Source organism: Triturus cristatus, chromosome 9 (assembly GCF_964204655.1).
Source record: "Triturus cristatus chromosome 9, aTriCri1.1, whole genome shotgun sequence".
NCBI lineage: Eukaryota > Metazoa > Chordata > Amphibia > Caudata > Salamandridae > Triturus > Triturus cristatus.
Window position 1 is genome coordinate 1,041,748,250 of NC_140592.1, and position 12,674 is coordinate 1,041,760,923.

Consider the following 12,674-nt stretch of genomic DNA (forward strand, 5'->3'; position numbering starts at 1 on the left):
ATCCAGTTGCGAGACCAGAAAGCTGGCTTTTGCACAGATAGATCCTGCACAGACCCGATTGCAACACTGCGCATCATCATTGAGGAGTCGATGGAATGGAACTTCTCCCTCTATGTCAACTTCATCGACTATGAGAAGGCATTCAACAGCATGGACAGAGAGACACTATGGAAATTCCTCTGCCACTACGATGTGCCAGATAAACTTATAAGAATAATCAGGAACACTTACAAGGGAATGACCTGCAAGACAGTCCAAGGAGGACAATCGCGGAAGCCTTCACAGAGAGAACCGGAGTCTGTCAGGGTTGTTTACTCTCACCTTTTCACTTCCTGCTGGCCATAGACTGGATCATGAAGACATCCAAAGCAAGGGAAAGAAGGAAGAAATGAGATCCAGTGGACAATTTGGACCTTCATCAACACCTGTCTGAGGAAAATCCTTCAAATCCGCTAGCCAAACACCATCAGCAACAACGACTTTTGGCAGCAGACTTTCCAACTCCCTACTAATAACGAAATCATGAAAAGAAGCTGGGGCTGGATAGGACACACCCTCCACAAGCCTGCATCAAAAAACCACCAGGCAACCCCTCACCCGGAACCCTCACGGGAAAAGGAAAAGAGGAAGACCAAGAACCACCTGGCGTCGAGGCCTCGGGCTGACTGCAAGAAGATGGGCTATAACTGGAGTCAGATTGAAAGAGGAGCCCGGGACATTTATGGCTGGGGAGTTCTGGTTGATTGCCTATATTCCGGAAAGGGTAGTAGGCTTACGTAAGTAAGTATGCCATCTACTTATAATGCTTCACATTACCATACAACAGTGTTTTAGAGCCAGAGCTATTGGAATTACCAATGCTTGCTAAGCCACCCATCCAGCACTGTTTCATTTCACTTATTTTCGTTTTTCCTTTAATGAGGAATCAGAAACGATTATCAGCCCATGTCCCCGCTTTAGCAGATTTGATAATATTACATGGAGCCTTTTCCTAAAAGGAGGCAAACGCAAGTCATTCAATTTAGCTTCTTGACAGACACATGTATACAACATTTTCAAAGAGATATTATCTTTTGGTAATGTGCCCTGTGATGCCCACTCATGTGTGGGCCTACTAAGTGTTTATGACTATCAATGAAGATTCCTTGATCAGAACCAATTTTTGTTTTTAAATATCGAGCATACTAGACCTGTGCAGAGCATGCAAAAAGGATTGAATCTTGAAAAATGACTCCTCACTGAGCTCTTTCTCTCAGTCATCAGGGGCATTAGTGTCTGTGTCCACATCAAGAGACGTACACTAAAGAAAAACAGCGTCACAAATAAGCAACAGATAGGCTCGGCTAGGACTCTAGGAGAACTCGTGTCTCCAGTGGAATGGAAGACGTAGTAACTACAAGCAAAACAGGAATTAAGAGTTATGGGTTAATTTTTCTTATTGGTGTCGTCGAAAATTATTTTTATAACACTGAATTTCACGAGCCTAGATGGAGGATATCAGACAAAAAGCAGTGAATGTCCTGTCCACCCTTTTGAGAGTGTACAGACGGTTATACACTGTGGACAGAGCAGATGTGGGACACACCTTTTTTGGGTAGATGCCTCATACCTGCCAAACTCTTTATTATGCCCACTGTGCCAATTATTGCATTTCAAATGACAATATGTTAGTGATCTCCCATGTCTTTTTTAGGATCAAAAAGATGATAGGCTCATTGGGATAACTGCTTTCTTTTCATCTCAGTACTTAAAGACAGCGTAAAGCTATCCAGAGGTTGCTGAAGGAGTTGAGGCAACTGACTTTTTTCATAACTCTTGCTGCTTTGTGACCATGCTTCAACTTTTATGTCTTTCAAGATGCAATATTTTCCACCACGCAGAAATGGCGTCTGAATCCAAGATTATATTTTTATTTTTTGCTAAAACTGTGTCTGAATATATTGCTAGTTTCACTCGAAATTGACTAAAGGTAACCTGAAGAATTTAAGGAATTGAATTCAAATGTCTCAGTCATGGTAGTCTCACTGGTAGGCATTAGCCAAGACTGAGCTCTGTTAGGCAGAAAGCTGTGAACCACAAGTTTTGACATGCCACTGAGCCAATTGATTTGGGACAAATGTACTTTGAGGGTATTAAGAAACACATGGGCTCCTGTGCTCAATTCATTCAAGACAGGTTTCAGTGTGTGACAGGGTTTATGCTCTGGAGGTCGTCATACCCCAAAATAAAAGAAATAAAAAGTGTATTACAGATTCTGCCTAGCTTTCACTGAAGCGTGCTGAAATGAAATATTCCATAACTGCGAGGAAGCTGTGCGATACTGAAAAGGAATCTGCAGTTATCTAGAGAAACATCAAGACTGTAAGGATTCCAGCTTCATGTGGAACTCATTTTTTCCCCCATTGTATATATCTATATTTGCATTTTTACAGAAACATATAACTAACAAAGAGCATATATTAGGAAGGGTACAGGTGCCCGTGTTGGGCGCAGTAAACTTTGTCATGCAAGCTGTACAAACATAATAAATGATAACCAATATCAATTCCGTAAAACAGACAAGTGTGCATTTGAGTGTTATTCTCATTCTTGAGGCCGGATGCAAAAATCGGTGGATTCGCACTCTTATGTACAATAATGTGACTTTTTATTTACTCAACCCTACCCCCCTTATTGTTGTTTATCCATTTGCCCTTCCGGCATTTCTCATGGGTTTCTGCATCTCATTATCCATTTCAAAAGTAAGATTTGAGCAAACGCGTTACAGTTAATAACAAAACAATCAAACAAAAGAGGAGGGGTAAAACCATTGTCCATCTGCCACACCTGAGTCATGTTATATAAGAAATATAGCCCAACATTTTGTTGAAACTGTGATATGTTTGCCATTCCATCCTTGCAATTCCCAATGGGATAAGCTGGTGGGCCTCTACTTTTCCCACACTCTCAATTTCTTGCGGTATCGCCCTCGCGCTTGTTAGTGCTGTTAAAACATATATCTGAGATATAGCTCGTGTAAAGCTCAATGTCTGTGCCCCGCCCTTCTTCTGTTTGTGAGGAGTTATTTTTGGCCTCTCTGTGTGTTTCAAATTTGCCAGTATTGTATCCCAATATTGCGCAATAGGGTACATGCGCAGGCCAGCTATTTCCTCCCTGTGAAGTATCGTACTTTCTGCCTGTGCCCACACCATGAGTACATTTTTCCAGCTGTTAATAACGGAAGGGTCAGTGTGTTTCCACCTTTTGGTAATCAGTCTCTTAACCACTATAAGACCTAAATCAGTAAACCTGGAAGTAACCTTGTGCTTCTTCGATCTAGGATGAAAACCTAGTATGCATGCTTCCCATGTCTGGAGTGGCGCCTACCAGTGCATTTCTGCCAGTATGCATGTAGGGATGCACAGGACCACAGCATATGAAGGAGGTCCGCGACTGTAGGCAGCGAGAGCATGCCGAAGTGGTCATAAGGAAATACTTGTTCAACTTATCCGGCAAGAGTTATGCCCTGTGTGTAATATATGTTTGTATGAGCCGAAATCTGGAATTTCTCGGTATGCATGTGGGGTTGGCTAAAATCGTATTCCAATCATGTTCAGTCCATGGGCTTCCCTTGTCCACTTCCCACTTTAAGCGCAAGGCCGCCATAGGCTGTAACGTGTGTGTAAGTAGCGCCTCTGCCAGCCAATGTATGATGAGTGATCCATTACCCATCACATGTAAATATTGTTTTACAAGATGCATCTCTGGTTCAGAGGTTATGTCCCCCCATGCCGCTGAGAGTGATCTTCTGATAGAGTTATATAGTAGGAATTGGCCTGTTGGTAGGTCATACACCTCTGCCAAGGTCTCGAAAGGCAACAGAACTTTTTCAAGTCTATACCGAGAGGGACTCTATATTTCGCACTATAACGGTCTTTTGTCAGATGCGAAGATCCCATAGGACAAACAATTTTTGCAGTTAGCAACTGTTTGCAGGAGTCATTCGTATACATGCTAAAATACCAGTCGCAGAATACGCTTCCGCCTAATCAGACTCTTTTGGGTCCAAATCTTTCTAAAGAAATAACAGTAGGATATCTTTTGGTTCCATATTCAACTTTTCGTCCTGAAGATGGTCTGATGGACTTATTGCCAATACAGACCGAAACGTCGACTGCCACATCTATTTCTTCACACATCTGTTGGTTTTAAGGAACTGTGTACTGTTTTGTTCAGGTCATTTCCTTGGTCATCATATGGAATAGATGTACGCATAGTTGCTTTGTAGGTTAAGGTGTCATACCTCCATTCGAATTATATTCCCTGCTTACATTTGTGTGTATATATATATACACACAAATATATATATATAAGGAGAGAACGCAGAAAAAAGCACAAAGTCGCCGAAAAAACCAAAAAAGCAATATTGGCGCAAAAAGCGGTAGAGAATAATGCTATAATCAATCTCTCCAGCCTGTCCCTCACTATGGCTGAGAAACAACTACTCAGCCTTGGTCTCACTTACTGCCCGCCATCAGACTTTAACTATGCCAAAACCCGGGTTGATGTTTACTGTTTTATTAGAAAACTTAAGTTGCAAAAGTTTTTTAATATCAAAGATGGTCCCTCAGACAACACCGCGAATAGCAATACCAGTGGAGTCACCGCAAATTTAAATGTGCCTGCTCGAGACGCCAAAGCATTTCTCACTTTGCATCAATTGGCCAACAATGACACATCCAATTCTGTTCCAATCTCTACCCAGGAAGAACTAAGAGAGGCCTCTGTGGCTCAGATGGGCGCGAACAGCAGTCCATTTAAAGCTAAATCAAAGTTCATGCCTGTAATGCCAAAAGACTCGATAGATGTTTTTCATGACGTTGTTGTGGAAGATCTAAAACAACTGCAATATAAGATCAAGCACAAGAAGCGTTATAAAAGTCAACAAGAGGAACAATATCTATCCTTGGTCTCGAAACTGAGTAAAGACTACAAAAATATTGTTACCACTGCTGACAAGGGAGGCAATGTGGTTATTTGGCCTCAAGATGCCTACATTGAGGAGGCCATGAAACAACTAAATGACTCCTCGTGTTATGTTAAATCTTCAGGCAAGGACTACAATCTGGCCAAAGAATCACTTTTGAAATTGCTCCACAAATGGAAGAGGGAAAATATGATCTCAAAGCAAGAATTTGATTTCCTATATGTGGAATTTCCTATAATACCAAGACTTTATCTCCTCCCAAAAGTACACAAACTAGTCACACCAGTACCTGGCCGACCGATTATCTCGGCCATCGGGGGAATGGTAGAACATGTTACCGAATATATAGATTACTTCCTACAGGACTTAGTGAAGTAATTACCAACATATGTAAGGGACACGGGAGACTTCATTGCCAAGATTAAGGATATTCCGTGGAGCGACGATCTTTTATTGATCACCCTAGACATTGAGTCGCTCTACACCATTATTGTACATACAACTGGTTTGAGTGCATTAGAACATTTCCTTGGTACAAGACCTGTTGAATGCTATATGCACAATAAGATGATTTTAGAACTTACTGGTTGGTGTCTAAACAACAATTTCTTTCTATTTGGTGACAACATCTACATACAAAAGCGAGGTGTGGCGATGGGGGCCTGTTTCTCCCCCAGCTATGCGTGCTTGCACGTAGGCTGGTGGGAGGAACGGGTCCTCATGCACACCCATGGTGTAATGTACAGAAAACATGTCATACAGTGGATACGCTTTATAGATGATGTTTTTATTATGTGGAGAGGCAATTTGGAAAGTGTCAACAATTTCCTGGCTTGTATTAATAACAACCAAGAAAATTTAAGATTCACTTCTAATGTAAGCGCAAATGAAGCTGAATTCTTGGATGTTAAACTATACGTTAAAGATGGCCGTCTTGTCACTAAACTACATAGAAAGAAAACTGCTGGCAATAACATCTTGCATGCCAGTAGTTCACATCCTCGACACACGATTGACAACATTCCATTTGGGGAGTTGCTCAGGTTGAAACGAATTTGTAGCACTGATCTTGATTTACAGGCCTGCACAAATGAAGCCCTAGACAGATTCAGATGTAGGGGATACAAAGAATCAGTCTTAAAAACTGCCATCCAGAAAACCAATGCTAGAACCCGTGAGTCTCTGTTTACTAACAGTGAATCAATTGCATCAACTGATTCAAGGGAGGAACAAACTCCCAGGCTTATCACCGGGTATAGCAAACAGGCCAGACAAATTAAATCCATCATAAAACAGCGCTGGCCTGTTTTAAAAACAGATTTGGTTCTGGCCCCCAGGCTTCCAGACAACCCTGTGGTTACTTATCGGAGGGGACCCTCCTTTAAAACCCAGATCAGTCACGAATTCCCTGAGCTAGCAAAACAAGAGGATTGGTTGAAATCCCGGCCGGGATTCAAGCGTTGCTCAACTTGCAGAGCTTGTAAATTTGGAAAAAACACTTCCCAATACTTGACACCGTTCAGTCCTATTGCCAAAAACATCAAGGGCACATTTAATTGCAAAACTGATTTTGCTGTCTACATTCTAACATGCACCTGTGGCCTCAGATATGTGGGCAGCACTAAGCTACAGGTGCATGCCAGAATACTCCAGCATTTACGTGCCATCGTTAACAACGATGGCACTTATCCTGTTGCCAGACATTTCAAGGCAAGACATAACAACTTACAATGCTTGGAATATTATGTCATTGCCTCAGTCCCTAAATCTAGACGGGGTGGCGATAGGGAAAAAATGCTCAGAAGACTTGAGTCACAATTTATTATTGAGTTAGACAGCAGATTCCCCAATGGATTGAACACAACGGAAGACTTACATGTTTTTTTATAACCAATCCCTGTTTAATGATTTGTTTTGGGCCATTATCTGCTTTCTCCGCCTTTACCCTATTAATTTCATTATGAATTTTATTACACATACTGTATATCATCCCTTTTTTTAGTATCACATGCACAATTGATTTTTTTCACTGGTTCAATGGATTCACATTACTTTTCCCATTTAAGTTTTGGGACACAGACATCAAGATAGATTTAGTTTGTTTCCTCCTTTTGAATCACGTATAGAGTAAATTTTTTTGGAAGGTGGTCGATATTTGTTGCTTTATCTAAATATATATAAAGGAATTGATTGTAAATCATCACGATCCATATTGTCGTTACATGTCTATTGCATTCATGCAGTTAATTGAGAGATTGCAAAAGAGTAAAACATAGATGATATTTTTATATGGTCATATGCCTAGCATCAGGTTTCATGAATTGAGAAGCTTAGATGATTTTAATATGAAATTATTTATAAATATTTATATTTATTTATATGCTATGCTTGCACAGAATATTTTGCATTATTTGCACAATTGCATTTGCACTTTATCTACGCGCATTGCACTTTTTCATGACAAATGACCACCAGTAACACTGTGTCTTTTTTTTGCAATCTACTATATAAGCGCATTTATGCGGATATCATGTGCCATTTTCAATGCACACTGACAATAATTGTCTGATATAAAATTTACAAAATATATAGCATGGCAACTTACAATGGAATGTTAACACAAATTTGGGCAACAAAATGTAAATATTGTAATTATACCTCCCGTTATTCGATTTATATATATCAAATTGTGATTTAGAAAACAGACTATCTATGTTAGCTATATGTAGTGTGTCCTCAGTTTTCAGTTTCTAATCACATGGTGTTGCAAAAAGAAAAAAATCACTAATTAAATTCGTGCAATGTACCCTTTAAAAGGGATGTTCTTTCATTTGCCTGACGATCTGTGACCAAGGGCGGACGCCCGAAACGCGTCAGATTTGGTGAACTTGCCTTTTTAAATAAACTTGCCGAAAGAAGACTGGGACTTGCGTGGTTTTTCCTCGTTGCTGCCTGCCTGGTGGTTCTGTGGTGAAAGACTTCTGTTTGCGTATATATATATATATATATATATATATATATATATATTAAATATATGTTTTTTTGAAGAAAGGTCTGCCTCGTGTACTCCCATTTTTGCGAAAAAACTGTCCGCATGAAAAAGAAATGTGTTTTATTTTGTTTGTTTGATTAATTATTAGTTCATCAATGATCAAGGTTGAACAGAAAGTTACTTTCACACTAATAACTATTGAATACAGAAACGGCATCAGCTTATAACACTCAACAAATCGGATCAGGAGGCTCTGGAGCAGGATGTTTGAAGGTGCCTATTCCAAACTCTGAAAGCAACATCAGGGGTGGTAGAATTCCAATCTAATAAATTTGATATCCAAATACCACTGTTGGAGAACTTACACAGTATCTATTGACTCCAGTTTTGAGAGCCTGTATATAACTGTCAAGGAATTGCTGGCAGGTGCTAATAAGGAACTTCTGCTTCTCAAACAAGAATGCCTGTGTGAACCTTTTGTGAATAAATTATTAATGGTTCCAGCAATGCTATCCTCGCTGACTGAGGAAGTTAAAAGCGTCAAAATGTACTCTATCCCAGGACCGAAAAATTAAGTATCACCATGCTGAAGACAGCAGGAGAAACTTCATCAAAAATCCTTCCAGAAGAATATGGCCCTAAGTAATGTAGGTATGATCCATACCCAACCAAGCCTCAGACAAAGACAACATGGAGCTTTTGTTTCTAGACTCAGGTCAATGTGCCTCAAACTCTCCTGTCACAGAAGAGCTATCATAGCAGTTAAGAGCTCGCCATCATTTACAAAGATAATACCAAGAGGCAAAAGCAAAAAATAAAAGAAATTAAATAATAGGAGAGAAAGAAGTGAAAGCTCAGAGAGCAAAAGAAACACTAAAATTCTTTCCAAATTTTAAACTCCCTCCAAGACCACTTGACAACTCCAAAAGCCAGCAGTCCGCTAATGATCCTATGGACAGTTGAACCAGTGCCGACCATAAGCCAATTAGCCAGATTACACATCAGACAATAGAAAGAGGCCATATACGCGTACTAGCTCCGGTAAGGCCACTAAGAAACCAACAGACACTGTATTGGCCAAAGGCCATTCTCCAGTCATATCAGATCTAGAAGATAATTCATCAGCAAGCTAACTCACTCAGAGCATTAGTTCAATGAGAGTGACAGAGAGTAGGTCCTGTCTGGGATTATTGCCTGTGCAATCAGAAGCAAGAGTCCAACACCAGGCAAAGCGCTCTCTACACTAACACAAGGTACACAGATGAAGGATGATATGCAGCAGGCCAAAGAGCATCAAATCCCTTTGATTTTAACCAACTCAATGAATTCCAATAGAAAGTATTGCAGTAATTCCATTACAATTGTGACCCTTTTTTTCTGGAATATTAATGAAGAAGTTATAAGAGATGGGGAATTATTTTGAGACTTTTGGCGGCACAAAAATGTCCTGTAATACCTAACCTCAAGCAGTATTGAAGCCACTGAACTTCGATCACCCTCAAATGGAAGACAGAACGAAGCTACTATTGCCGCCTGCAATTCGGAGGTAATAGCCAACTTTATACTATTAAAACACCATATCTTTGTGAATTGGGGAATCACTCCGTCTAATATCCCTCAGGAATGATATTCATTCGTTTTACTCCTTGAAGAATCACTGCCAATAGTATCAGACACAATTAGCCAAGAAAGAAACCACAGGTATAGTGTCAAATCTCAAATTTACACAGGGATCAGATCTGGACCCCAAGGCATTTCCCTTACAGAACCAATAACAAATTACATGAACGACATTATAAACTGGCTCACTCAACCAACTCAAAGTTAGCGGACTGTGTTTGGATTTTGGTGGCTTTGAATGAGAATAATATCACTTGACTGGGCACAAAGAATGGAGTCCATAAATCTCCAGTCACAAAAGCTCTGAAAGGCATCTTCATCTCATCGAATATTGCAGGGTTAAAGAAACTTCATACGGACCTGGAGTTAGAAAACTATCTAAACTCTCATGATCTCCTATGCTTTCAGGGAGGAAGAACTTCCAATAAGAGGCTTTGTCGAATTTTTCACTACCAGCAGAAAAAGCAAAAAGAAAAGGCCACTCGAAGGGAGGTCTTTCAATATCCGAATCCATTAAGAAGGCTTTTGAACAACAAAGCAAGACCAAAGCACCTCAAACATGCTTGGTATAAAAATAGAAAACTGGGATTTTGGTACTAACATTGGACCTACAGAGGTGATAAATATATATATTAATCCAAAACACAGCATTAAGAAGGATCTCATCAATACAGTGGAACAAAACCTGGCTGAGCGGTCTCTCAAATAGGGCAATGTCCCTTGGATAATGATTGCAGTCTTTATATAATCTAGTCAACCATCTCAGGAGAGATAGCTCTTAAAATGGAACTGATTTCAGGTGGGGAATTCCAATTCAGGTGTACAAATACAGTAACTTGGATACAATTTGACCACATGTTCCTTATGACCTTAAGGCTACTATTGCCAGATCTAGAAGAGTGGGTTTCCAAAGAAAGACTAATTCCATTTAGCCAAAAGGGGTTTAAATATGAATCAAGAACAACTGACAATTTGGTAGCATTATCGATGATAGTTGAGAAGTCATTTAACATAAACCAACTGCTATATGTTTGCTACATCGATTTCACTAAGGCATATGATTATGTCAACAGGAACTTGTTATGGAAGAAACTGACCTCTTGGAATATTCCGACCAATTTGCTTTGCGATATCCAACTTTTGTACACTAATACATGGGTCCAAATAAAACTGGGCTAGAATCACATGCAATCGCCAAAAGTACCTAAGCGGAGAGGTCTTAAAGCAAGGGTGTGTGCTCGCACCAACACTTTCTAACTTGTTCATTGCTCACTTACTTGAACACGCACCTGGCTCAAGCAGATTCACGTCCCTCAAGCACTGCTCCTTACAGTGTGCACACAAACTGGAGCTACTTAATAAAAAAGAAATAAACCTTCAAAAACTATTTTGGCCAAATACTGTTAAGATAACTAATTGTCAGTGAAATTCAGAAAGACAAATATTGTGACTTTCAGAAAGAAGATGAAAAGGAAAGGTCACTGGCATTTGGGGAGTAGGCTAGTGATAATAAACAACAAACACAAATATCTAGGAGTTTGGCTGCTTGACGGAGGCTCCCACAATCTGCAGCTTAATGCATGAAAGCCCAAGCTTGCATCATTCATTTTTGCTTTCCAGAAACTATTTCTAGAGTGTTCCAGTTCATCTTTGATTCCTCTATTAAGAGTTCTGAAAGAAAATCTTATTCCGGCGTGAACTCTTTGCACGGAAGCCTTTGAATTCAAATTTTGACTGCTTCTTAATATCTTACAGTGTAAGGCATATCATCTACTATTGCATCTCCCTCAGAACACCTTGCAAGCAGAAATAAGGCTGGAGTTTGGGATAATAGATCAAAAATTGCGTCAGAAAGCAGGCCTTCTCAAATGCACATATTTATTGAGGCAGGCAGAAGGGTCAATGCTAAAAAGCCCTGATCTGGAAAGAGATGAAATTTGGGGAGAAAACAAATGCTTGGGGGCAAACATTACCAGGTGATTTCAAGTCTTGGAGGATAGATATCTGTGGGTACAAATCTTTACGTAGACTGGTTTTAAAAAAATGTTGAACAAATGGGCTTCTTATATTAAAAATAAGCAAAATTTCAGCAAAAGAAGCCAAACTTGGCTCACAATCAATACATATAAACGCCTTCAACCACAAAATTATTTTTCAGAAGCGTTTAAGGGCCAGCTTAAAATAAACTTATTACAGTTTGCTCAATTTTACTCTAACCATCTATTGCCAAAAGTGACAGATAAATTTGATTCAGCAGTATGCAGACTGTGTCTACATCAAGAATCGCTAACTCACTTATTATGCAGCCGTACCTTCCTGCTGAATGAACATAGATATTGGCTTCATAATGTTTTTAACAAATTTGGTATCAGGATGTGTCGGCAAGCACAATTTTCTGTATGTGGGGAGACTTTGCAGTGGTGAATGTACGATTCATAACATTTGTGAAAAGAGTACACAATTTATTAATAGCAAAAGAGCCGTAATAAAGAATATGTGTTTAATAGAGGAAGCATTCATCTAATTCAAAATGACAGAGTTTTGGGTTAGGCCGCTAGCAATATAAGACTGACATTCTTATAGAAAGTTTATGTCTCGACATTTGCCAGAATGGTATACGAACTTCGTGCTATCCTTAACCCTTGATCTTGACTATTTAAGATGAGTTTTATTCTACCTGTGGTTTAAGATTATCTAAACTGTTTTACTGTCTTTTATGAATTGTAATAACTTGCTTTTTGCATGCTTCTTTATATATAATAACATCATGTAAAAAGCAAGTCATTTTAGCTGTGTTGTCAAATCTAGCCACTTTTTTTGAGCACGCTGCACTTTTATTACGTAAATGTTATGGTTTGTACTAATTAAAGTAAACATGTATACTTCCCTTTGTATCACCCTAAGTCATAGACAGATTTAAATTGTAGAATTGAAGAGAAAGAGAGACGCCATGGTTGGTATACCGTGTCCAAATTTAACACATAAGAAGCACTGAAAAGGCATCTTAAGGCATTCTAAATAGAGAAAACATCACTAAAAATTTCACTTTTCAGGAAACATCTTTAAAAAGTGTCTTTCTATGAAGAGAATTTCATA

The 12,674-nt window shown here is 39.4% G+C and overlaps 1 protein-coding gene across 5 annotated transcripts in view; it reads right to left on the bottom strand.

Moving 5' to 3' along the window:
• BAHD1 (bromo adjacent homology domain containing 1) overlaps nt 1–12,674 on the bottom strand; it is a 571,779-nt gene that overhangs the window by 235,668 nt on the left and 323,437 nt on the right. The window lies entirely within an intron of this gene.